Below are 27,327 nucleotides of genomic sequence, written 5' to 3' on the forward strand. Positions count from 1 at the left end.
TAACTTTGTGTGCGTCATTGTGGATTTTATATGTTTCAAGATTACAGAAATTGATCCACTTGATCAATATCTTTAAGCACTTTTTATTTTTTTAATCTTTTCTTCTTTACTTACGTTCTGTGAACTTTTAATTAGTTTATTTAACTGTATTGTTTTTTGGTGGAGCTGTTACATTTTTGTGAGGACAATCTTGATGCTCTGGCTTGTATGGAAAACTGTTTCATTTTATGGGTTGCACTACTCAACATCCCCAGAGAAATACATTCAAACATCTGTCTAAAAGTCACAAGATGTCCATTGTTGCACAGACATGAATTCCATCATAAAAGACAAACGCCACAACTGTTCTTATTGTTTTTCTGTATTTTTTTTCTCATAAATATTTAGATCAATTTGGCTGGTCAGTTTGTCCTGATATCCACTGCTAGGAAATGTCCCGGGTAAGGTTATTCCTGTTTATGCCTTAGATAAAGGTCTACAATGTGAGAAATACCACAGAGACTAGTGGAGGTCAGACAACTCAGGAGAAATTCATATGTGGAACTTGGGAACAAGAAGAGGTAAACTTGTGAAACAGATACTGTTCAGAGCTTCACTCTTCCTCTTCCCTTAAATATGTCATCACTCAGAGCTCTGCAGAAAGCAATGGAGTCAGCTAATTGATCTGAATAAATAGGACCTACAGTACAGAAAGAGAGAGGGGTAGTTTCACATGACCAGAAAAGTAGGCATTGGCCAAGTTGTCAATGAAGCTGGCCTTGGACGACAAAAAAACACTGTGGCTTATGCTACGTTGAAAATGAAGAACTTAACTGGTCTCATAGTGAGCTCTTCTGTTGGCAGCAATAGTGTGATGAGTGGATAATCACCTTTATTTGAAAATGGCACAGTGCTGCAATAAACCTTAATATGGTCTTACAGGTTGAGTTACTAAACCAGCAAGTAGTCATGAATTGCACCTTTAAGTGATAAATGAAATGTTACTAAACTAGACATTGCATTGTTTACTGATTACTGTACTGTGATTGTATAAAGTCAATGTCTGCTGCAAGGAGCCTAGTCAAAGGATTATGGTGCAAGAAAGAGAACTTATGAATACACATATAGGACAGTGATAAACAAGTGAGTGAAGAAAAGGATGCATGCAATTAAATGTGCTCCAAGCCCCCTATTGCCTTTTGTTTCTCACTGTAAACTAAAACCATGTATTACTAATGAAAATTGTCCCCCAAGTCTGTGCTATTATCTCCGAAGAGAGGAGCAAACTAACTACCAAACTAAGATAAAGTAAACTTATCGAAATAGAAAAGAAAGTCTCAATAACATACTGCCAAATGCGGTTGTGTCATGTTCATGTTGTCCCAGGTTCACAACATACTATTAACAAACCCTAATTTAGCTTCATTCTGATGATATAATTAAGAAATGCAGCTTCCTAAACTACACCCTCACTATACTGTAGCCCTAGCTTTGTTAGTGCCCATATATATAATTTTCAATACTCAAAGGCTCACTAGCTAAGAGATTTACAATGCCTCTGTTCCAGAGCACAATTCATCTGAAGAGGGACAAAGGTGTGCACAGTAAGGGTCACTCTCACTTTGAGGCTGGTGTTCCCGAAACAGCTGCTCCTCAGTTGGGGATTGCATTCATTGACTAATGACTAGGAAGGACATTCTCTATCCCTTTCCAGTTCTTCCTCCCTACTTGCCTTCATGTACAAATTGCAACTATGAGTAGCTGAGAAAGGTGGCAAGATATATGCCCAAGAATAAAGTTGATGGTCTAGCAGGGAAGAAGGGCATTTGAAGTTCCTCACCCTACTATGGTGCAAAAAGTGCCTCAGAAATAAGTCTGTGAAAAGCTTGAAACAGACAGAAAAGAGAAACCATCACCATATGTTAGACTTTTCATCCTTGGCTTGGTCTCCCCTAACTTTTTGCCTCTGTTTCCCAGGTTGTTGATGTGTGCTTGACTCTGTTTTTGCTGTATTTGTTACTCTGGACACTTTACCACTGCTATCCAGTGCTAAAGTGCAAGTGCTCCTTTATAAAATGTGTATGTAATTGGCTTTCCATTATTGGCATATTTGATTTACTGGTAAGTACCTAGTACAGTGCACTATAGGTGCCCAGGGCATGTAAATAAAATGCTACTAGTGGTCCTGCAGCACTGGTTGTGCCTCCCACAATAGTATATCTGTAAACATTGCTCAGACCTGCCTCTGCAGTTTATTTGTGTGCAGTTTTAACTGGCAATTCACCTTGGCAAGTGTACCCAATTGTCAGGCCTAAACCTTCCCTTTCCTTACATGTAAGACACCCCTAAAGTAGGCCCTAGGTAGCCCCATGGGCAGGGTGAAGTGTATGTTTAAGGTAGGACATATACTAATGTGTTTATATGTCCTTACAGTGAAATACTGCCAAATTCGGTTTCACCGTTGATAGGCCTATCTCCCTCATAGGTTAACATGAGGGCTGCCTTTAAAAATGATTAAAGCGTAGATTCCCTTTGGGAGCAGATAGACATGTGGAGTTTGGGGTCTCTGAGCTCACAATTTTAAAATACATCTTTTAGTAAAGTTGGTTTTAAGATTGTGTGTTTGAAAATGCCACTTTTAGAAAGTGGGCATTTTCTTGCTTAAACCATTCTGTGACTCTGCCTTTTGGATTCCCTGTCTGGGTCAGTTTGACAGTTGGGCTGTTTGCACCTCTCTCTAGACAGTGACACAAAGGGAGCTGGGGTGTAGCCTGCATATCCTGATGAGACATTTGTGCTAGGAGGGAGGAGAGGAGTGGTCACTTACACCTGAAAAGGCTGTGCCTGCCCTCAATGCAGTCTCCAACCCCCTGGTGTGTGTCTGGGGCCTAGCCTGGGCAAGGCAGGATTTCACAAACAAGAGAGACTTCCCTTTGAAGTAGGCCTACTTCAAAGGTGAAAATGGTTATAAGAAGAGCACCCAAAACCACAGACTTTAGATCACTTCTGGACATCAAGAGGAACCTCTTCCTGGAGAATGGCTGAAAAGCTGAGGAGAGGTGCTGCCCTGCCTGAGACTATGCTTTGTGGAGCTATCTTGCAGTTGCTGCTTCTGCCTGTGCCAGGGGACAAAGAGTGGACTTTTTGTGCCTTCCTCCAAGGGCTTTTCCTGAGCTTGCCTCCTGTTGTTGAATTCTCAGGGCCATCAAAGACTTCTCCTGCCAGCACCTGGACTCTCTGCTGAGACTCCTGCCAAGTGATGCCCTGTCCAGTTCCTGGGGTCTTGGAAGGTGAAGCTGGCAGACCAAGACTGAAAATCCACACACAGACAGCAGTGCGGGGAAAATGTTGACGCACCTTCCGAGACGCAGTTGAAAAATTATGCGCCGCCAGCTTCGTGGCAGAAAACGATGCTCCATTGGCATCGCAGCTGGAAGACCAATGCATGCAGCTGGAGAAACAATGCGCAACACCAGCTGACGGAGGCTGATAACGCCGCAACCCACATTGCGCGGTTTTGCTGATACTGTGCGGCAGGATTTTCAACGCAAACATTGCTGGGCATGGAAAAATGACGCAACACCTGCCCAGACCTGAGAGCTGCCCTGATCGACGCATCGCTCCCCTGCGGGGAGGAAAAACGTCGTCCCCCGACCCGACAGGAGAAGGAGAAATGACGCCCAGTCTCGCTTGCAGGCGAGAAATCGATGTACCGCTTACCTTTTTCAATGCACACTCACCCGTGCTTGTTATTTTGACGCTACCTAGGTACTTTTCAACGCTAACAGTGTTTTTACTTTTTTCTCAAGGATTTAAGACTCTTTTTGCTTTTTTTAAAATTAATAACTTGACTTGTGCATGATGGATTTTTGTCGTTTTGGTCTTGTTTTGTTTGGATAAATATTTTGTGTTTTTCTAAACCTGGGTTGTGTCATTTTGTAGTGTTTTCATTGAGTTACTTTCTGTGTTGGTACAAATACTTTACACCTAGATCTCTGAAGTTACGCCTGCCTGCTTGTGCCAAGCTACCAAGGGGGTGAGGGGAGGTTAACTGAGGTTGATTCTCCTTTACCCTGACTATAGTGAGGGTCCTTGCTTGGACAGGGGTTAACCTGACTGCCAACCAAAGACCCCAGTTTTAACACCATACATATAGACACAAGAATTGTCATAAAGCCATTCCACAGGTACTACATATTCTAGTTAGTTACTTTTCAGTTTGGTTCACAAGCTGCTGGCCTTTTAAGCAAGACAAGAAACAAACATGAGCATGCTTCTTTAAAATGGCATTGCACTTGTAGGGGTAGGGGGTAATTTTCAGCAGTAAATACACCTCGCTAGAAAATGGTATGATAAGATTCCTTCTCACTGACAGCCTTGTAGTGCTGATGATGTGCTAGTGATATAGCTGCATTTGCTCTGCCATCATAATCTCTGGGTGGGAAAGAATCATGCTGAGATGCTTACTGATTTCTGATAGCGGTAAGGAAATAATACTATTTATTCTGGTGGTCGACTGACCTCCGCAGGTACACCTGGTGCTTATTTGAGGGCCTGCATTTGAGTTCCTTTTTCCTTACTCTAGAATAAACTGTATGTAGATCCTTCCTGGCTTACTTTCTTCTCCTCCATCTTCTTTTTGGTTTGCACAACCATAATTTCTCCCTTCTCCATTGTTACAGAATCTCCAACCCTCTAGGGGCTTTTTGACTTACCATCCAAGCAGCCTCTGTAAATCAAAAAACATTACTATACACATTGTAATAATGTGTTTTGAGCTATCACTTCAATGAAAACCTTCCCATAATAGTCCCCAATATCAAACCACCAAAACAAAAAAAGGCACATGCCCCTATTTTTATATACTAATATCAAGTACAATCCTTGCTTATTTAAATCTATCACTACCCAAGACAAGTAAAACATATTTAATTGTAATCTCCGGGACTCTAAACTTTGATAACATATTCCTGTAGGTACAATACTATGGCCCTCATTACAACATTGGTTTCAAATCCCACTTACTGCCATGCAGAAGACCGCCAACACACTGCTGCTGCGGCGGAATTCCGCTCCAGCTATTACGACCCACAGGCCGGAATCCGCCAAAATCCAGACACCCACACAAGTCCTCCACATCAAAGGTCAGTGATAAACTGGCGATAACAAAACCTCCCCATTCATGCTAACAGGAATACGCCCACACTATCACGCCCCCGCTCAAAATACATACACATTTCAAAACACAACCACATTGGACAATTCGAAATACACACACCTAATACACATACACACACCACACCCACACACCCAATCCAATATAAAACACACACCCACATCAGCCACAAACCCTTACTACCTAAAATTCTGAAAGAAGCAGAGAGAGAGACACCACCATCAACAATACTAGCATCCACAGGCACATCACCCACACCACACCATGGCCCCGCAAAGACACCCCAGGTTCTCTGAGGAGGAGCTCAGGGTCATGGTGGAGGAAATTATCTGGGTAGAGCCACAGCTATTCAGATCACTGGTGCAGCACACCTCCATAGCTAGGAAGATGGAGCTATGGCGCAGAATCGTAGACAGAGTCAACGCAGTGGCACAGCATCCAAGAACATGGGATGACATCAGGAAGAGGTGGAACGACCTGCGGGGGAAGGTGCGTTCCGTGGTCCCAAGACACCAGATTGCAGTTCAGAGGACTGGCGGCGGAACCCCGCCTCCTCCCCCACAATTAACAACATGGGAGGAGCAGGTCTTGGCTATACTACATCCTGAGTGCTTCGCAGGAGTAGCAGGAGGAATGGACTCTGGTAAGTCAAATCTTAACTATTACATCCCCCACCCTACCTGCATGCTATCACATACCCCACCCTCACCCCATCACCTCACATATGTCCCACTATCACAACCCACACATCCCAACACCAAGCCCTGCATGCAACAACAAAGCATGGACACCCATCACCAAAGCATGTCCACTACATGTACCCACACAGATCCCCAAACCAACTATCACACAAGGTCCTACACAAGAATGCAAGTACTGGAGTACAGGGTCAACCACCTATTGCACACAATGGCACACACAGATGCAATAATCATGTCTTTACATCCCAACAGGACCCCTACCCAATGTCACCGGACAGGAGGTTCCATACATGTCCACTCCCCCCACAGAAGAGGTCCATAGTGATGACAGCAGCTCTGTCCAACTGGATTAAAATGACCAGCCCGGCCCATCAGGGACCTCGGGACAGTCGGTTCCCCTGACACTGGAACATGCCACCACAGAGCCTCCCCCCTCAGGACACACCAGCACAGCACCCACCCAGTGGGCCCATCCCTCTGTCCCCAGGACACGTCAAGCAGCAGTGTGTCCACCACTACAGGGAACCCAGGCAAACCCACCACCCCAAGAAAATCAGGGACTGGGACTCTTTTTAAATACTCTCTAGCTGGCATGGTGCCTATTGGGCTGTAAATAGATACAGATGCTGCCACCCTCCACATTCAGGTGCTTGACTATGCTTTAGAGGGAAGAGAAGCGTGTAAGTGACACTCACAGGCGGTACCAGAAAACAATAGTGCTCAAGGTCATTAGTGATGTCTGCAAAATGCAGCTGCATCGAATTAAACACCCCTCCCAGGGTTCAGGTTTAAACAGCATCTTGCTAATGATACAAAAGGGTGTGCCATGTTACTATCATTTTCAAAGCACATGCCTACTGTAGGAAGTTGGCTCTGTATGCACTATTTCAAAGTAAGGAATAGTATGCACAGAGTCCAAGGGTTCCCCTTAGAGGTAAGATAGTGGCAAAAAGAGATAATACTAATGCTCTATTTTGTGGTAGTGTGGTCGAGCAGTAGGCTTATCAAAGGAGTAGTGTTAAGCATTTGTTGTACATACACACAGGCAATAAATGAGGAACACACACTCAGAGACAAATCCAGCCAATAGGTTTTGTTATAGAAAAATATATTTTCTTAGTTTATTTTAAGAACCACAGGTTCAAATTCTACGTGTAATATCTCATTTGAAAGGTATTGCAGGTAAGTACTTTAGGAACTTTGAATCATTACATTAGCATGTATACTTTTCACATAAAACACAATAAGCTGTTTTAAAAGTGGACACAGTGCAATTTTCACAGTTCCTGGGGGAGGTAAGTTTTTGTTAGTTTTGTCAGGTAAGTAAATCACTTACAAGTCTCAGGTTTGGGTCCAAGGTAGCCCACCATTGGGGGTTCAGAGCAACCCTAAAGTTACCACACCAGCAGCTCAGGGCCGGTCAGGTGCAGAGGTCAAAGAGGTGCCCAAAACGCATAGGCTTCAATGGAGAGAAAGGGGTGCCCCGGTTCCGGTCTGCCAGCAGGTAAGTACCCGCGTCTTCGGAGGGAAGACCAGGGGGGTTTTGTAGGGTACCGGGGGGAACACAAGTCAGCACAAAAGGTACACCCTCAGCAGCGCGGGGGCGGCCGGGTGCAGTGTGCAAACAAGCGTTGGGTTCTCTGTAGATTTCAATGAGAGATCAAGGGATCTCTTCAGCGTCGCAGGCAGGCAAGGGGGGGGCTCCTCGGGGTAGCCACCACCTGGGCAAGGGAGAGGGCCTCCTGGGGGTCACTCCTGCACAGGAGTTCCATTCCTTTAGGTGCTGGGGGCTGCGGGTGCAGGGTCTTTTCCAGCCGTCGGGAAATGGAGTTCAGGCAGTCGCGGTCAGGGGGAGCCTCGGGATTCCCTCTGCAGGCGTCGCTGTGGGGGCTCAGGGGGGACAACTTTGGTTACTCACGGTCTCGGAGTCGCCGGAGGGTCCTCCCTGAGGTGTTGGTTCTCCACCAGTCGAGTCGGGGTCGCCGGGTGCAGTGTTGCAAGTCTCACGCTTCTTGCTGGGAGTTGCAGGGGTCTTTAAGTCTGCTCCTTGAAACAAAGTTGCAGTTCTTTTGGAGCAGTGCCGCTGTCCTCGGGAGTTTCTTGGTCTCTTGGAAGCAGGGCAGTCCTCTGAGGATTCAGAGGTCGCTGGTCCTGGAGAAAGCGTCGCTGGAGCAAGGTTCTTTAGAAGGCAGGAGACAGGCCGGTAGGACTGGGGCCAAAGCAGTTGGTGTCTTCTTTCTTCTTCTGCAGGGGTTTTTCAGCTCGGCAGTCTTCTTCTTCTTGTAGTTTCAGGAATCTAAATTCTTAGGTTCAGGGAAGCCCTTAAATACTAAATTTAAGGGCGTGTTTAGGTCTGGGGGGTTAGTAGCCAATGGCTACTAGCCCTGAGGGTGGGTACACCCTCTTTGTGCCTCCTCCCAAGGGGAGGGGGTCACATCCCTAATCCTATTGGGGAATCCTCCATCTGCTAGATGGAGGATTTCTAAAAGTTAGAGTCACTTCAGCTCAGGACACCTTAGGGGCTGTCCTGACTGGCCAGTGACTCCTCCTTGTTTTTCTCATAATCTCTCCTGGACTTGCCGCCAAAAGTGGGTGCTGTGCCCTGGGGCATTGTAACACGAAGCGTGAGCCTTTGAAGCTCACTGCTAGGTGTTACAGTTCCTGCAGGGGGGAGGTGTGAAGCACCTCCACCCAGAGCAGGCTTTGTTTCTGTCCTCAGAGAGCACAAAGGCTCTCACCCCATGAGGTCAGACACTCGTCTCTCAGCAGCAGGCTGGCACAGACCAGTCAGTCCTGCACTGAACAATTGGGTAAAATACAGGGGGTATCTCTAAGATGCCCTCTGTGTGCATTTTTTAATAAATCCAACACTGGCATCAGTGTGGGTTTATTATTCTGAGAAGTTTGATACCAAACTTCCCAGTTTTCAGTATAGCCATTATGGAGCTGTGGAGTTCGTTTTTGACAGACTCCCAGCCCATATACTCTTATGGCTACCTTGCACTTACACTGTCTAAGGTTTTGCTTAGACACTGTAGGGGCACCTGTGGTATAGTGCACCCTGCCTTAGGGCTGCAAGGCCTACTAGAGGGGTGACTTACCTATGCCACAGGCAGTGTGAGGTTGGCATGGCCCCCTGAGGGAAGTGCCATGTCGACTTACTCGTTTTGTTCTCATCAGCACACACAAGCTGGCAAGCAGTGTGTCTGTGCTGAGTGAGGGGTCCCCAGGGTGGCATAAGATATGCTGCAGCCCTTAGAGACCTTCCCTGGCACCAGGGCCCTTGGTACCAGGGATACCAGTTACAAGGGACTTACCTGGATGCCAGGGTGTGCCAATTGTGGAATCAAAAGTACATTTTAGGTGAAAGAACACTGGTGCTGGGTCCTGGTTAGCAGGGTCCCAGCACACTTCTCAGTCAAGTCAGTATCAGGCAAAAAGTGGGGGGTAACTGCACAGGGAGCCATTTCTTTACACAAGCCCCCCCCAGCCCACAGGCCAGGAGACTCAGCCAAAGCTGGGAGAGTCTTCCTAGTCTGTCAGGCGAGGAAGAGTAGAGGAAATAGGCTGGTTTGTTGCAGGGCCTACTCTGCCTTACATCCTCCTGTCCAGGTCATTCCCTCTGGGGAACTGACCCACTTCCACAGTGATAGGACCTAATCTGAACTTCCTCTTGTCTGTGCTTTTAGGCCCGTATTTATACTCCGTTTGCGCCGAATTAGCGTCGTTTTTTTCGACGCAAATTCGGCGCAAAACTAACGCCATATTTATACTTTGGCGTTAGACGCGTCTAGCGCCAAAGTATGGGCAAATAGCGTCATTTTTTTGCGTGAACGCCTTCCTTGCGTTAATGAGATGCAAGGAAGGCGTTCCCGTCTAAAAAAAAAAAAGCGGCGACGCAAATGCGTTGTATTTATACTCCCGGGCAAAAATCACGCCCGGGAGTTGGCGGGTCAAAAAACCCCGCATTTGCGCCACTATTTAACGCCTGGGTCAGCGTAGGCGTTAAGGGGCCTGTGGGCTCAAAATGAGCCCACAGGTGACCTCCCCTGCCCCCAGGGACCCCCCCTGCCACCCCTGCCCACCCCAGGAGGACACCCAAGGATGGAGGGACCCACCCCAGGGACATTCAGGTAAGTTCAGGTAAGTATAATTTTTTATATTTTTTAATTTTTTTTGGTGGCATAAGGGGGCCTTATTTGTGCCCCCCTACATGCCACTATGCCCAATGACCATGCCCAGGGGACATAAGTCCCCTGGGCATGGCCATTGGGCAAGGGGGCATGACTCCTGTCTTTACTAAGACAGGAGTCATTTAAATGGCGTCTGGGCGTCGAAACAAATGGCGCAAATCGGGTTGAGGCGCTTTTTTTGCCTCAACCTGACTTGCCCCATTTTAAGACGCCCTAACGCCATTTTCCCCCTACGCCGGCGCTGCCTGGTCTACGTGTTTTTTTTCCACGCACACCAGGCAGCGCCGGTCTGCTAGCGCCGGCTAACGCCATTCCATAAATACGGCGCCCGCATGGCGCTTCAGAATTGCGTTAGACGGCGCTAAATTTTTTGACGCTAAACTGCGTTAGCGCAGTTTAGCGTCAAAAAGTATAAATATGGGCCTTAATGTCTTCACCCATTCTCTCTATTTTGGGGTTAGAGGTATCCACCTCTGCTAATCTTATCTTAGCCAGGGTCACCCCTAGCTTACCCAAAGAGGTTATCCAGAGCTGGAGTAACCCCACCATGACCAACAGGGTCAGGGGGCCTAACTTGCTATTTGGCATGGGGTCTGACCACCATGCCAAGGATAGTGCAGCCATAAAGGCTAACACCCAGCAGAGGCCACTGACAGCTGTCAGTGCCCAGAACCACACCTTTAGCTCTTCACCTACAAGGGAAGGGGCTAAGTTACAGGCTTCTTTGGGTTCAGGGTGCCTGTCTGCTGTATTAGAGTGGGGGGTTACCACATCTTGTAGTAAACACCCTTCTTCCACTCTTTCTTCTGTTAGCTGAGGAGCCACCCACTCAGGCTTAACAGTTGCCTGACTAGCCAGGACTTCTTGTGGGTCAAGTTGGACTGTACCAGTGCCACTTTTGGAGTTCTCCCCTACTGGAGCAGAATCTCCTTGGCTTGCTGGAACCTTGGCTAAAGGTTGTCCACCTTTCCTACTCTGTTTTCTTTTCTTTTTCTTCTGGGGCCTACTTGCAGTTACTGCAGGGGTAGCACCTTCAGAATCCTTGGGAGAGGACTGGCACTGGGCCAGTTCCTCTCTTGGGCTCTGACTAACCTCTGGGTAGTCATTTCCAAGGAGACAATCAAGGGGGAGGTCTGTACTGACTACCACCCTTCTCCAGCTAAAAGTCCCACCCACTTCTATGGGCACAAAAGCCACAGGCCTATCAGTGACCCTGTCTGGGCTAACTCTTACTCTGGCCATCTCAACTGGGATGTACTGGTTTGAGAACACCAGCCTGTCATGCACAATAGTGTGACTAGCACAAGTGTCTCTCAGGGCAGTGGCTGGGATTCCATTCACCAGTAGGTGGTGGAAATGTCTACTTCCCTCTGGAATCTCCAACTCACCTGTTGGGCCCTTTTTCCAGTTGAAGGCTATGAAGACCTCCTCGTCTGAGGAGTCATCCCCAATGGCTACACTGGTTACCCCTGGGATTTTGCTAGGGGGTTTGTTTTTGGGACAAGAAGTGTCCTTGGTGTGGTGCCCTGTCTGTCTACAGTTGTGGCACCATGCCTTAGTGGCATCCCAGTTCTTACCCTGGTACCCACCTTTGTTTTGGGTTGTGTCTCGGGGCCCACCCACGTGGTCTGGTTTTTGGGGGCCTACAGAGGACTCTTTTTCTTTGTTTCTAGTGTCACCCACTTTCTCCTGGGGAGGTTTTGTAACCCCTTTCTTTTGGTCACCCCCAGTGGAAGTTTTGGGTACCCTAGTCTTGACCCAGTGGTCTGCCTTCTTTCCCAATTCTTGGGGAGAAATTGGACCTAGGTCTACCAGATACTGATGCAACTTTTCATTGAAGCAGTTACTTAAAACGTGTTCTTTCATAAACAAATTATAAAGCCCAACATAGTCATGCACTTCATTTCCAGTTACACAACCATCCAGTGTTTTCACTGAGTAGTCTACAAAATCAACCCAACTCTGGCTCGAGGATTTTTGAGCCCCCCTGAATCTAATTCTATACTCCTCAGTGGAGAATCCAAAGCCCTCAATCAGGGTTCCCTTCATGAGGTCATAAGATTCTGCATCTTTTCCAGAGAGTGTGAGGAGTCTATCCCTACACTTTCCAGTGAACATTTCCCAAAGGAGAGCACCCCAGTGAGATTTGTTTATTTTTCTGGTTACACAAGCCCTCTCAAAAGCTGTGAACCATTTGGTGATGTCATCACCATCTTCATATTTAGTTACAATCCCTTTAGGGATTTTTAGCATGTCAGGAGAATCTCTGACCATAGTAATGTTGCTGCCACCATTGATGGGTCCTAGGCCCATCTCTTGTCTTTCCCTTTCTATGGCTAGGATCTGTCTTTCCAAAGCCAATCTTTTGGCCATCCTGGCTAACTGGATGTCCTCTTCACTGGGGTTATCCTCAGTGATTTCAGAGAGGTTGGTCCCTCCTGTGAGGGAACCAGCATCTCTGACTATGATTTGTGGAGTCAGGGCTTGAGAGGCCCTGTCCTCCCTAGATAGGACTGGTGGGGGGGAATCACCCTCCAAGTCACTATACTCATCCTCTGTGTTGCCATCCTCAGAGGGGTTGGCTCTTTCAAACTCTGCCAACAGCTCCTGGAGCTGTAGTTTGGAAGGTCTGGAGCCCATTGCTATTTTCTTTAGTTTACAGAGTGACCTTAGCTCTCTCATCTGTAGATGGAGGTAAGGTGTGGTGTCGACTTCCACCACATTCACATCTGTATTAGACATTATGCTTCTAAAAGTTGGAATACTTTTTAAGAAACTAAAACTAGTTCTAGAATCTAATTCAAACTTTCACAAAACTTTTAAACTCTAAAAGGAAATGCTAAACAGGGACTAACACAAGGCCCTAGCAGGACTTTTAGGAATTTAGAAAAATAGTTCAAATTGCAAAAATCAATTTCTAATGAAAATTTTTGGAATTTGTCGTGTGATCGGGTATTGGCTGAGTAGTCCAGCAAATGCAAAGTCTTGTATCCCACCGCTGCCACCAATGTAGGAAGTTGGCTCTGTATGCACTATTTCAAAGTAAGGAATAGTATGCACAGAGTCCAAGGGTTCCCCTTAGAGGTAAGATAGTGGCAAAAAGAGATAATACTAATGCTCTATTTTGTGGTAGTGTGGTCGAGCAGTAGGCTTATCAAAGGAGTAGTGTTAAGCATTTGTTGTACATACACACAGGCAATAAATGAGGAACACACACTCAGAGACAAATCCAGCCAATAGGTTTTGTTATAGAAAAATATCTTTTCTTAGTTTATTTTAAGAACCACAGGTTCAAATTCTACATGTAATATCTCATTTGAAAGGTATTGCAGGTAAGTACTTTAGGAACTTTGAATCATTACATGAGCATGTATACTTTTCACATAAAACACAATAAGCTGTTTTAAAAGTGGACACAGTGCAATTTTCACAGTTCCTGGGGGAGGTAAGTTTTTGTTAGTTTTGTCAGGTAAGTAAATCACTTACAAGTCTCAGGTTTGGGTCCAAGGTAGCCCACCGTTGGGGGTTCAGAGCAACCCTAAAGTTACCACACCAGAAGCTCAGGGCCGGTCAGGTGCAGAGGTCAAAGAGGTGCCCAAAACGCATAGGCTTCAATGGAGAGAAGGGGGTGCCCCGGTTCCGGTCTGCCAGCAGGTAAGTACCCGCGTCTTCGGAGGGCAGACCAGGGGGGTTTTGTAGGGCACCGGGGGGGACACAAGTCAGCACAAAAGGTACACCCTCAGCAGCGCGGGGGCGGCCGGGTGCAGTGTGCAAACAAGCATCAGGTTCTCTGTAGATTTCAATGAGAGATCAAGGGATCTCTTCAGCGTTGCAGGCAGGCAAGGGGTGGCTCCTCGGGGTAGCCACCACCTGGGCAAGGGAGAGGGCCTCCTGGGGGTCACTCCTGCACAGGAGTTCCGTTCCTTTAGGTGCTGGGGGCTGCGGGTGCAGGGTCTTTTCCAGCCGTCGGGAAATGGAGTTCAGGCAGTCGCGGTCAGGGGGAGCCTCGGGATTCCCTCTGCAGGCGTCGCTGTGGGGGCTCAGGGGGGACAACTTTGGTTACTCACGGTCTCGGAGTCGCCGGAGGGTCCTCCCTGAAGTGTTGGTTCTCCACCAGTCGAGTCGGGGTCGCCGGGTGCAGTGTTGCAAGTCTCACGCTTCTTGCGGGGAGTTGCAGGGGTCTTTAAGTCTGCTCCTTGAAACAAAGTTGCAGTTCTTTTGGAGCAGTGCCGCTGTCCTCTGGAGTTTCTTGGTCTCTTGGAAGCAGGGCAGTCCTCTGAGGATTCAGAGGTCGCTGGTCCTGGAGAAAGCGTCGCTGGAGCAGGGTTCTTTAGAAGGCAGGAGACAGGCAGGTAGGACTGGGGCCAAAGCAGTTGGTGTCTTCTTTCTTCTTCTGCAGGGGTTTTTCAGCTCGGCAGTCTTCTTCTTCTTGTAGTTTCAGGAATCTAAATTCTTAGGTTCAGGGAAGCCCTTAAATACTAAATTTAAGGGCGTGTTTAGGTCTGGGGGGTTAGTAGCCAATGGCTACTAGCCCTGAGGGTGGGTACACCCTCTTTGTGCCTCCTCCCAAGGGGAGGGGGTCACATCCCTAATCCTATTGGGGAATCCTCCATCTGCAAGATGGAGGATTTCTAAAAGTTAGAGTCACTTCAGCTCAGGACACCTTAGGGGCTGTCCTGACTGGCCAGTGACTCCTCCTTGTTTTTCTCATTATCTCTCCTGGACTTGCCGCCAAAAGTGGGGGCTGTGTCCAGGGGGCGGGCATCTCCACTAGCTGGAGTGCCCTGGGGCATTGTAACACGAAGCTTGAGCCTTTGAAGCTCACTGCTAGGTGTTACAGTTCCTGCAGGGGGGAGGTGTGAAGCACCTCCACCCAGAGCAGGCTTTGTTTCTGTCCTCAGAGAGCACAAAGGCTCTTACCGCATGAGGTCAGACACTCGTCTCTCAGCAGCAGGCTGGCACAGACCAGTCAGTCCTGCACTGAACAATTGGGTAAAATACAGGGGGTATCTCTAAGATGCCCTCTGTGTGCATTTTTTAATAAATCCAACACTGGCATCAGTGTGGGTTTATTATTCTGAGAAGTTTGATACCAAACTTCCCAGTTTTCAGTGTAGCCATTATGGAGCTGTGGAGTTCGTTTTTGACAGACTCCCAGCCCATATACTCTTATGGCTACCCTGCACTTACAATGTCTAAGGTTTTGCTTAGACACTGTAGGGGCATAGTGCTCATGCACCTATGCCCTCACCTGTGGTATAGTGCACCCTGCCTTAGGGCTGTAAGGCCTACTAGAGGGGTGACTTACCTATGCCACAGGCAGTGTGAGGTTGGCATGGCACCCTGAAGGGAGTGCCATGTCGACTTACTCGTTTTGTTCTCATCAGCACACACAAGCTGGCAAGCAGTGTGTCTGTGCTGAGTGAGGGGTCCCCAGGGTGGCATAAGATATGCTGCAGCCCTTTGAGACCTTCCCTGGCATCAGGGCCCTTGGTACCAGGGGTACCAGTTACAAGGGACTTACCTGGATGCCAGGGTGTGCCAATTGTGGAATCAAAAGTACATTTTAGGTGAAAGAACACTGGTGCTGGGGCCTGGTTAGCAGGGTCCCAGCACACTTCTCAGTCAAGTCAGCATCAGTATCAGGCAAAAAGTGGGGGGTAACTGCAACAGGGAGCCATTTCTTTACACCTACCATTGGTATTTCCTCTTGGTGCTGTGTTCTGCCTGCTACCCCTCCCAACCATTCTTGTGTCAGCCCGCTATCCACCATTAAAAAAGTGGTATGATGTAAACACCACTGGCCACTTTTTTCCTTCTCTTCACCAACCCTCTATCCTTTCATTTTTGCGTGGCCACCCACCTGCTCTGCCTACCTTGTTTAAGTTGAATTAGAAAAAAGCACTGTGACATGGACACATTAAAGCACTTTTTACAAAATAAATGTTAGCGATTAAACCCAGGCCTTTGTGAAAGGAGCAGCAGATTTATGGGTCTCTTTTACTTTGTCATTGCAACCCTGCTATATGTGAGCACATCTGCATAGAAAGCATTATCCTCAATCACAGTGCTGATTTCCACAGCAGGAGTGGGACATTGGTAGACTGTGACTCCTAGGAGTAACATGACTGGCCTTACTCAGAAGAACTGAATGCATTTTTACATGATTAAATCTATGCAATCCCAATGTGAAGTTTACACCCAACAGTAGCAACCAAGAGGTTGAGGTCCTAGATATCATGATACATCATAATAGTGGTAAACTAGAAGTGGATCTGCATGTAAAATCAATGGCGCGTAATACCCTTCTCCATTACAGTATTTACCATCCAAGGAATCAGAGACAGAGTATCCAATTTAGCCAATTTTTGATACTATGGTGCAATTGCACCAATCTATTGGACTATGACAAGCAGGACACCAGTATGAAAGAGATATGTTTGCCACATGGATATCCAAATAGACTGGTGAGAGAATCCTGTAGGAGGGCCAGATTTTATGACAAAGATCAATTATTACATAGTTTGTTCACCAGTCGAAATTAGTTTGCATTACAAGACATTCCAAATTTAATGAAAAATGTGCCAAATTATAAATGCCTATTGGCATATATTGAACAGTGATGCAGAACAGGGTGGAGCCATCCCTAAACACCTATTTGCACATACATACAATGGAAACCTGAAAGATACTATAGTAAGATCATGCCTAACGATAGTAGATACTTTCATTCAGAAAACCACAGATGGGATCTAACCGGTGTGTCGTAACTACAAATGCATGCAATGTAAGGCACACGAAGGCGCCGTGGAGGATGAGTCATTATCCATCAATGGCTGCACAATACATCTAAAATCACTCACTAATTGTAAGAGTGCTAGTCTAGTTTATCTAGTAGTGTGTCCATGGGGTCAAGGATATGTAGGTGAGACAGGGAGGAGCATTGTAACAAGGATGACAAATCACAGATCAGAGATCAAGACAGGCAAAATAAATGCTCCCCTAGTGAAACATTACTTGGAAAAAAGCCACAGACCGAAAGAACCAAGATGGCTGATTTTGGAAACAATAGCCATTAAGAGAAGCATGGATGTGACAGAAACAATGAAATGTATTGGATCTTTACATCGGATACACAGGTGCAGGGGTTGAATAACAAGATCTCATGGGAGACCGTCATAGTGTACAATCAACACTAGTCAGGTACCCTTTTCCACTCCCTTTCATTTTAAATAACATCATCAAGATCTTTGAGGTATTTTTCATTTATTTGATATGTCATTATAAGTAACCTGAGCTTTTATTCGGGTAGCTTTTCCATACCATTGAGGAGGACCAGAGATCAGAGAATATGGTGGTTATGGAATCATTAATTTCTGCTACACAGAGGTGAAATGCAGACAAAAGAGGTCTGCTTGTTAGTAGTCACACAGAAAGCAAATAATCTCCATGGAAAGGCACCACACTCAGTATGAATTTACATGACGAATCAGTGCCTCATGTGGAGGCATATTCAGCATTTTCCATGTCCCACCAGATTGGAGATATAGAGAAGTGGTATTTAGTACCAGTAGGATACACTCTAAGATGGTCAAAAATAAAAAGATATGTTTCTGCAAGGGAACATTGTGTCCGCATTCTATTCATAGATAGCAACAACTCTGGCAAAAGAGAGGTTGAAATTTCCAGGTACAAAAAGGCACACATTTACAAATGTGGAATTTAGCGTGCATTCGTGGTAAGTATTTGGGCACACCAATATAGTGGTGATAAGAAATGGGTTTTTGGATAGTGTAAAAAGACACTTAAAGATGGCTGCAGAAAAGGTTAGTCTGCTGTGGTACATATTGATGTTAATCTCCACCTGCAGTATGTCAGATGATGCAAATCAGGGAAGATTTTAAATGGGTCTCCAGGAGATAGTTTTCCCCTGAGCTGAGGTACTGAGGTGCTGCAGGAGTGTTCTTTCGTTCAGGTTCAATAAAAACAGTTCAGAGAGGTTTGTCTTGGGGACTAAGGGTTGAAGGTTCACAAGCCTGTTGAGGACTATGGAAAGGAAATGAGGCTTTCCACCTTGGTACTTGTGAAAGTAGATACGGCAACGGAATATGCAGGGCGATACGTATTTTGCTTAGTGATCGATCAAAGGGTGGGGCAATGTCACCATGGTGATTGATTATAATTGAAATATTTAGAGCGAATAAATCAGTCATCGACATAAATGGGAATGGGCTGTAAGTAAACATCCGCTCACATGGTAGCCACTCCACTAGACGAGGCAGCCCCATGTCACTATAATAATGGTCTAGAACTGTGAAAAATGTATGTATCCTGGCTATCTACAGCTCCAAGTCAATAGGATCAACTTGTTAGGAATGTTATTTCAGTCCGAAGAAGCAATAGGGTCTCAAATAGTGATGTGAATATGTGTTTCCAAAGTGGCGGTCTTTGAGTGGACTACGTATGCCGGCCAGGGAAGGATGGTATGACGCAGTACCTTGTATGCTTATAGCTGGGGTTTTTAAAAACAGTGGAGAAATATTTGTACAGGTACGGTGGAGCTAGTTTTACTTCTTATTAATGCAGGTGCTAACAAGTCCTTTAAATTAATTTAAACATGTTTGAATAAAGATGTAATTTGGATGGTGTGGCAAAACCAGTTTGGCTCTATAAGAGCAAAGATGTATTTTAGAAATTGGAGGTAGACACAAGTGGCATGTATCTTATCCTATGACTTAAGGTGAGAGACCTGAGGGAAGACATCTGTAATTGCATAAGTGAGGGTTCACTGAAGGGGTGAATGTAATACAAAGGAATGGAAAAACCTAGATGCTTACAAGGCATAGAATGTTTGGTGTCCAAGCCATTCACCAGTTGCATGGATTTGAGCACTTGTTTCATGGATCTGGCTATTCACATTTTTCAGACTGGTTTCTGTGGTGGTGGAGAATTAATTAATTATTAGCAATAACATATAATACGGGTAAGTGGGTGATCAAGAAAGAATGCAGCGAAGTATGGTTGTTTTGTTGTGATTGCAGATGAAAAAGATCTTGCGCATTGCACTTTGAAAAGAGATTAATGGGTGTTTCCCGAGGAAGGCATAGATTTTGACGCATGTTGAAGAAGAAAATAAGCCACAAGATAAACTTATAGATCCCTCACCTTGAAATTGAGATAATTAATAAGAAAGGAATTTTGAGGATTACTTTTGTAAGAAGAATATTAATAATAATGTATTGAGTTAAACATCCATGCTGTGCAACATGTCTGAAATTCAACTGTATGTTAAGGTTATGAAAAGGATAACATGAAGTGTTGTGTTTAAAGTTTGTAATGAGCAAAGGTGTGTGAAGGAAAGAATGAGGATAGAGTCAATATATGGTGTGATTGGATTGATTATTTGCTGGATTTTGAACTGAGGTTTTTTTGGGGGTATTTTTGTATACATGTGATTTTAAAGATTTAGGGGGTCATTCTGACCCTGGCGGCCGGTGGCCGCCAGGGCCACCGACCACGGGAGCACCGCCAACAGGCTGGCGGTGCTCCAACGAGCATTCTGACAGCGGCGGTTCAGCCGCGGTCAGAAGCGGAAAGTCAGCGGTCTCCCGCCGACTTTCCGCTGCTCGTTGGAATCCTCCATGGCTGCGGAGCGCGCTCCGCAGCCATGAGGATTCTGACCCCCCCTACCGCCATCCTGTTCATGGCGGGAAAGCCGCCATGAACAGGATGGCGGTAGGGGGGGTCGCGGGGCCCCTGGGGGCCCCTGCCGTGCCCATGCCTATGGCATGGGCACGGCAGGGGCCCCCGTAAGAGGGCCCCGCAAGGTATTTCAGTGTCTGCGTTGCAGACACTGAAATACGCGACGGGTGCTACTGCACCCGTCGCACCTTCCCACTCCGCCGGCTCGATTACGAGCCGGCATCCTCGTGGGAAGGGAGTTTTTCCCTGGGCTGGCGGGTGGTCTTTTGGAGACCGCCCGCCAGCCCAGGGAAAAACTCATAATACCCTCCGCGGTCTTCTGACCGCGGAGCGGTATTATGGGGGCGGAATTCTGGCGGGCGGCCTCCGCCGCCCGCCAGAATTAGAATCACCCCCTTAATGAATTCAATCATGATTTTTGTAAAATGTGACCATATGATTAAGATACAATAAAAAGATTAGAGCAAATTAAATGTTCCTTGTTTGCCATACATCTCAAAACGTAAAGACACATTTGTGCTACTTTGATAAATCAGAGGGTTTCCTGGGGTTCATTTCTTGTATATTGGCTTCATGTCCATGACCCAGGAAGGGATTCATAGCAAGGAACCCCTTTTTGAATTCTAAGGTCTTACTCAGATGCAATTTTCCTGAATCAGACTGTACGACCCATAGTGCAGTATTAGAATAGAGCTTCAACTCACTTTCAGGGCCTCAAAGCACATTTTTCGAGGTCTAATATGAGGTTAAGCAGTTAGTCGTGCATTGTGGGTAGAGATAAGGTTATATAGTGAGGCATGTGCTGGACACAAGGGAGTGTGGTGCACAAGGTGCGGAGGGATGATTCATTTACTCAGTGGTGAATTTGGTCATGTACTTGGGCATGAAAGTATACTTTGTAGGCTGTGGGTAGGAACTGCCCGGTTTGCTGACGCATCTGTGTTCCATGCGTGTGGGTAGAGACTGGTCTCTCTCCTGTGGCCTGTTTCTAGGATGAAAGGTGTGCAAATTAAACTGTGAAGAGAGGTGTACCTCTCTAGTCACACTGCTCCCCAGGATGACAGATATACAAGTAAAGTGTAGAGATTAAGTTACCTATATGCTCAGAAGTCTGTCTTGAATAACAACTATAGAGACCATAGCATAGCAACACACATCCCTGTCGGCTGAGGCATCTTCCCAAAGTAACATATGTGAAAAGTAGACTGTGGGTAGAGATTGTTCTCTCTGTTCAAACTCTCTTCATAATGATGAACATCCATAGTAGAGCATAAAATGGAGTATCCGCTCTATTGAAAACGGTGGGGCATATTTATGAAGCCCCTGTGGAACAATAACGCTGCTGGAGCATCAACTTTGTGACCCTCTGGTGGGGCAGGGAGCCCGCACATATTTACAAAGCCATGTAATGCCACCTTGCCTTGCTTTTCATGTCCTTGGAAATATGGCCACCTTTCACGCATAACTCTGTGTGAAAGGGGAGTTCCATGGGTGTTGCTGTGGGTGTCCCCACGCAATACCATGGAATCTGAGGCATGCCCAGATTTGCAAGGTTTAGTAAACCTGTGAATCTGTCCGAATCCTAGACCACCCCAGGAGTGGTGTAAAAGTGGTGCAACAAGGATAAATATCTTAATATTCTCTTGTTTTCTCGTGTTTTTTGGTCTATGTGTGCTGCCTTCTGCTCGTATGCACAAATTTTATTCGAGAGATTCTTGGTAGTGGAGAAACCAATTATTTTGTTATGCAGGTAGAATGACTTCACATACAACTGTGAGGTGTTAGTAGAGAGACCAGTCCTTGTCCGCGCTGTAGCATAGGGACCTCTGATAGAAGAGAGAGGTGTTGGCACAGAGAGCAGTGCATCTTCTTACTCTAATATGCACTCCTATGGCCTGCTGTGCACACAGTATTATGTATGACAGTCACCATTGGGAGATGTGTGAAAGAAAAGTGAGTATGCCCCTAAAGTCAAGTATGGACACCGGTTGTACAAGACACATGCCCGTATTTACAAGAAAATGATGCAGCATGGCAACACAAGCCAACTTATGGTATTGCACCATAGGGAAAGTGAAGGGATGCGTTGTATTAACAGCAGTATGACACATCCCTGTACTTTTCTCTGTGCTGGTGCACAATTGGCTGCTTAGTGCCAATGTGGGCACCAAAGCACCATGGTGGAAGAGTATCTGTGTTGAAAGGATGATTATTTATGCACAGGAAGGGGCACCTTCCTGCACATAAACAATCATTAATGACTTTTTCCTACCCAGACAATGAAAACCTTTTTGAACAAAGAGCAAGCTGAAATACTGATTAAACACGGAATTACTTGTGATATGAAATTTGAGATCTATTCCATTGAGCGTCATTGTGATCTAAAATACATTTGGAATACGACATGCATGCTCAGAAAGAGGATTTTAGAGCATATACGGGCAGTGAGACACGCAGATTTAAGCTATGCAGTGGTGAAACATTTACAAATGCATGAGTATGAAGACTGGAAAATGCTTCAGTATTATGGCATAGATCACATAACTGCACGTGAAAGGGAGGAGACAGATCTCGAAAATTGAGGCAAATGAATTAAGATATATCATTTAGCTGCAGACTAAAATGCCTTTGGGGCCAAACAGTGATAGAGAACATTTTGTCCATCTGTAAAGGATCAAAGTAATAGTATTGAGATTGCTAAGAGCAGAGGCTGTATATATATGGAGTTGAAATGGTGGGACATGTGTATTTAGTGTTGTTCACTGTGGCAAGTCTGGCTCTCCCATAGATTAACATTGCTTCATTTTAGAAATATGTAGAAAAATGGTTCAAGGACTCAATTTCATTGTAATTTAAAATCCAATTTAATGAGTCAAGTTAGATCTTAAATTACTAATTATCAATGACACATTTAGAAAGTTGTCATTTCCCTGCCCAAACAACAAGACTGTCCTGCCAGTGTCCAGCTATCACTTGACCCCTGATGGGTCCACTGTTGTGATATGTGTATTGCTCCCAGACAGTGGCTAGAGGGCTCTGGGTATGGGGAGAGGAACTCTTCACACAAAAGGTTGGCCTGGAGGCTACCAGTCCCTTCCTGAGCTTCAAAGGATGCCTACCTTGTCACTGTCAGATGAGGTTTTTACCTAGACTTGCCTCCCTTTTGTCTCTCTAGAAAGGTTGCCACTAAACGTAGCAGAAAGGGAGGAGCTGACCATAATTGGCTTAGGGAGCGAGGAAAGGCTTCCCCTCCAGCCACATGCTGGCTCTGGGCATAAAAGTGGACCTCACAGACCTATCCTCAGGACACTTCCCGACCTGTGAAGATCAGACGACTGTCCTGCTGTCTTAAACGTAAAGGAAGACTGCACCTGCTTACTTTGAACCCAGGACCCCAGAAGTGATTTTAAGAGGCGGTTGGGTCACCTCTTGTCTGAGCTACAAAGGATGCAACATGCTTCCAGAGGCCTTTCTTGCTGTAGCTACCCAGCTAACCATTCCCAACTGAACCTACCTTGGTCCCTGCTACTGGCCTCTGTTGGAGTGTGTCTAACCCACAAGTAGTACTAAGGGTCCTGGACCTTTGACTGGTGTTAGAATGCACTTCTTCTGACCTCAGAACTGCAAGAAGTGGACTTAGAAACGTTTTGCCAACTTTCAGCCTGAAGAATCAAAAAAGACTGGTGTTGGCATAGAAGCCTCAGCTGTCAACAATTAATTAGGGGTGGGCAGAATGACATCTTGCTCCCATTATTGGCAGAATTGTGGTCACTCTGTGTTCCTCTTTACTGCAGAGTTCTGACAAAAGTCCACCAATTGCAGTGTTGTGGAATGTTTCTCTCTTACGGCTCCAGACAATGTGAGCTGGCGAGTAAGAGTGAGCTAGGGAGCCCCTAGCATGACCTTCTAACATGGGCAGTTACTTTTGGTTCTGAGTGGTTGTGGTCAGAGGGCTGCCACTCGAGTGGATTTCCTGCAGCTCAATCTACATAAGGGGCAGCAACATCAACTTGAATAGCTGTGCGCCCTTCTTCAATGTATGGTGCTGTTCGCACTGGTTTTCAGTGCTGCTCATGCTACTGGTGCTGAATTGCAGCAAGAGCAGCATGAGCTGCATATTTTCTGCCCATTAGCAGAACTCTACAGAATCTCATGAAGTTTTATGTAACTTTGCAGAATTCCGCTGAGTAAATTCTGTCAGTTCACCCATCCCTACATCTAATCATCAGTGGGCCTGAACTTTGCCCTATTGAAGAAGATCTGACTTCCAGAAAATGTTTCTAATTTTGAACATAGAGAGCTTCACTGAAACGGACAGTTAGCCTAAGTTGATTGACATTGAGGCCTCCATGGACATAAACTCCAGACTTCACTTGTCAAGAGCTTTCCCGCCTTCATCAACGACCTGCTGGAGACTCCATGCTTTAACAGTCTGCCATCGCTGAGCCCCGCTTTAGATCTAGCTTGCAGTTTACCCCTCTGACGACTGGTCAATGACACCCCTTTTTTCCATAAAAGTTTCAAGGTAAATGGTAAACTATCAACCAGTGTGAACCTGGTCCTGTGAACCTGGTCCTTGTATCCGATCAACAATCCTTCACAGTCAGCCTTAACTTTTGACTTTGACCTTGTCTAGTGTGACCAAATAACCATGGTTGGAACCTTGTGTTTTTTGGTGCTATTTTTGATAAAAGCTTGGAAAATTAATATCTCTGGTTTTACTTATTAGAGTATTTTCATTTTATTGTCATTGGATTTATAAAAGTATTATTAAAGTATTCTCTATTTTTCCCCATTGGTTTTGGAATTGTATCCCTTTCATGTACTTTACACCTTGCCGCTAAGCCTGACTACTTTGTGCAAAGCAAACAGAGGATTAAGCACAGGTTTATATAGTGACTTCAGTGGTTCACTCTGACAAACATTGTAGTTATAATTTGAGGTCTGTTATCACCCCCCCTCAACCAACACCCCATTTTCTCACAGGTAGCAATAGTTTTCTTCCTGTCCATCTTTTAAATACCATGTACCCTACCATGTGGGCCACAACCCACTAAATAGGGCTCACTGAATAATATTTAAAATGGAGGTTGATGTCTCTGCTAAAGAAAAATAGTTATTTTGACAGGTTTCACTGTAGGTTCTGCACTGCAGCAGTCAGGCTACAATGGTAGGCTTGAAGCCATGTGTTCCTTTGTCACACTAGTGGATGGCACAGTGAGTGCTGCAGTACAAAGATGACATTTTGGTCCATATTTATACTTTTTGACGCAAATCAGTACTAGGGCAGATTTGCGTCAAAAAGTTTACTGCCGGGTATCGCCGTTCCAACGCGCCAGCGGGGCGCCTTATTTTTGGAATGATGTTAGCCGGTGCTGCGGCCTGGTTAGCGTAAAAATAAATTACACTACCCGGGCAGCGGAGGCGTAGGGAAGAATGGGGGTTGTGCGTCAGAGAATGGTGCAAGTCAGGTTAGAGTCAAAAATATTGACTCAAACCTGACTAGTGTCATTTTCTTATGCACAACACCCATGGAAATGACTCCTGTCTCAGCAAAGACAGGAGTCATGCCCCCCTGCACAATGGCATGTAGGGGGGCCCAAATTAGGCACCCCTATGCCACTTTAAAAATGTAAAAAAATATACTTACCTCTACTTACCATACTACATGGGTGTCCTCCAGGTGGGCGAGGGTAGCAGGGAGTGTCACTGGGGCCAGGGAAAGGCACCTGTGGACTGCTTCCATGGTCAGAGACCATGGAAATGAGCCCTCAGGTCCCTTAACGCCTGCCCTGACCCAGGCGTTAAAAAATGACTCTAAACTGGTTTAGAGTCATTTTTTAAGGCCCTCCCCCTCCCGTGCGTCACAGGAGTATAAATAAGGCGCAAAGGCCTTAGAGTCATTTTTTGCCATGGAATGACTACCTTGCATCTCATTAACGCAAGATAGTTTTCTATGGTAAAAAAATTACTCAAATGCCATAAATTTGGCGCTAGACTGGTCTATTGCCAAAGTATAAATATGGAGTTAAGTTTGCGCCGGATTTGCATTAAAGAAAATGACACAAATCCGGCACAAACAGAGTATAAATATGCCCCTTAATTCTTCTTCTTACCATGGGTATATTTCTGCAGCATATACCATGGTTCTATAAACTAGAAATGTTAAATAATCCAATCAGGGATTGCCTAAATTCTAGATGTTTAAGCGGTCAGAATGCACACACTGAGCACTGGACATCGGTAGACCAGTGTATAAAGTCTAAAAACAGCAATAAAATTCAGCAGAAAATGAGAAGTGACAAGGCAAAATGTAGCATTTCCTCACACAATGCAATACAAGGTTCATGCTCACCCAATGTGTTTTCTTGATCAATATTCCTCCAAGATTACCTTAAGTATGCTTCATAACACTTGCCATTGCTAAGCACTAACAGGAACAGGTGCTACAATTACCCAATGAAATCGTACTATCTACACTGACTTCAGAAGATAGAAGACTCAGGGGGTCATTCCAACCTCGGCGGTAAAAGGTGCTTACTGCCGTTCAGAAGACCGCCATAACACCGCCGCGGCCGCGGTAAACCGCCACGGTCATTCTGACCCACAACAGGCAAACCGCCAAAATACAGACATCCACAAAAGTCCGCCACACCAAAGGGCAGCGAGAAACTGGCGATGACCAAACCTCCACCGTCACGCCAACAGAAATACGCCCACACTATCACGACACACGAATCCACGCGGCGGTCTTTCAACCGCGGTATTCCATTGGCGGTACACACCGCCGCGCTCAAAATACACACACACTTACAAAATACAACCACATTGGACAATTCAAAATACACACACCTGAGACACATACACACACCACTCCCACACACCCAACACAATATAAAACACACACCCACATCTCCCACAAACCTCCACTCCTAGAGATTCGTGAACATGCACCGAGAAAAGACATCCGAGCACCCAGACGCCCAATTCACTGTCACCCAGCAATATTTGCACGCACTTCACACAACACAACAATACACATCACCACACTTAGCACCACACAATCCACCCTACACATCACCCACACCACCCCATGGCACTGCAAAGACACCCCAGGTTCTCCGATGATGAACTCAGGGTCATGGTGGAGGAAATTGTACGAGTAGAGCCACAGCTGTTCGGGGCACAGGTGCAGCACACCACCATTGCCAGGAAGATGGAGCTCTGGAGCAGAATAGTCGACAGGGTCAACGCTGTGGGACAGCACCCAAGAAATCGGGACGACATCAGGAAGAGGTGGAACGACCTACGGGGGAAGGTGCGTTCCATGGTATCCAGGCACAACATCGCGGTGCAGAAGACTGGCGGCGGACCCCCACCTCCTCCCCCAGAATTTACAACATGGGAGGAGCAAGTCTTGAACATCCTGCATCCTGAAGGCCTCGCAGGAGTAGGTGGAGAAATGGACTCTGGTAAGGCAAATCTTAACTACTTCCCCCCCCACCCCACCTGCATGCCAACTCATACCCCCACCCTCACCCTCACCCCATCACATCCTACTCCTTGCAACTGTCTC

This window comes from Pleurodeles waltl, chromosome 9 (genome assembly GCF_031143425.1).
Source record: "Pleurodeles waltl isolate 20211129_DDA chromosome 9, aPleWal1.hap1.20221129, whole genome shotgun sequence".
NCBI classification, from domain to species: Eukaryota; Metazoa; Chordata; class Amphibia; order Caudata; family Salamandridae; genus Pleurodeles; species Pleurodeles waltl.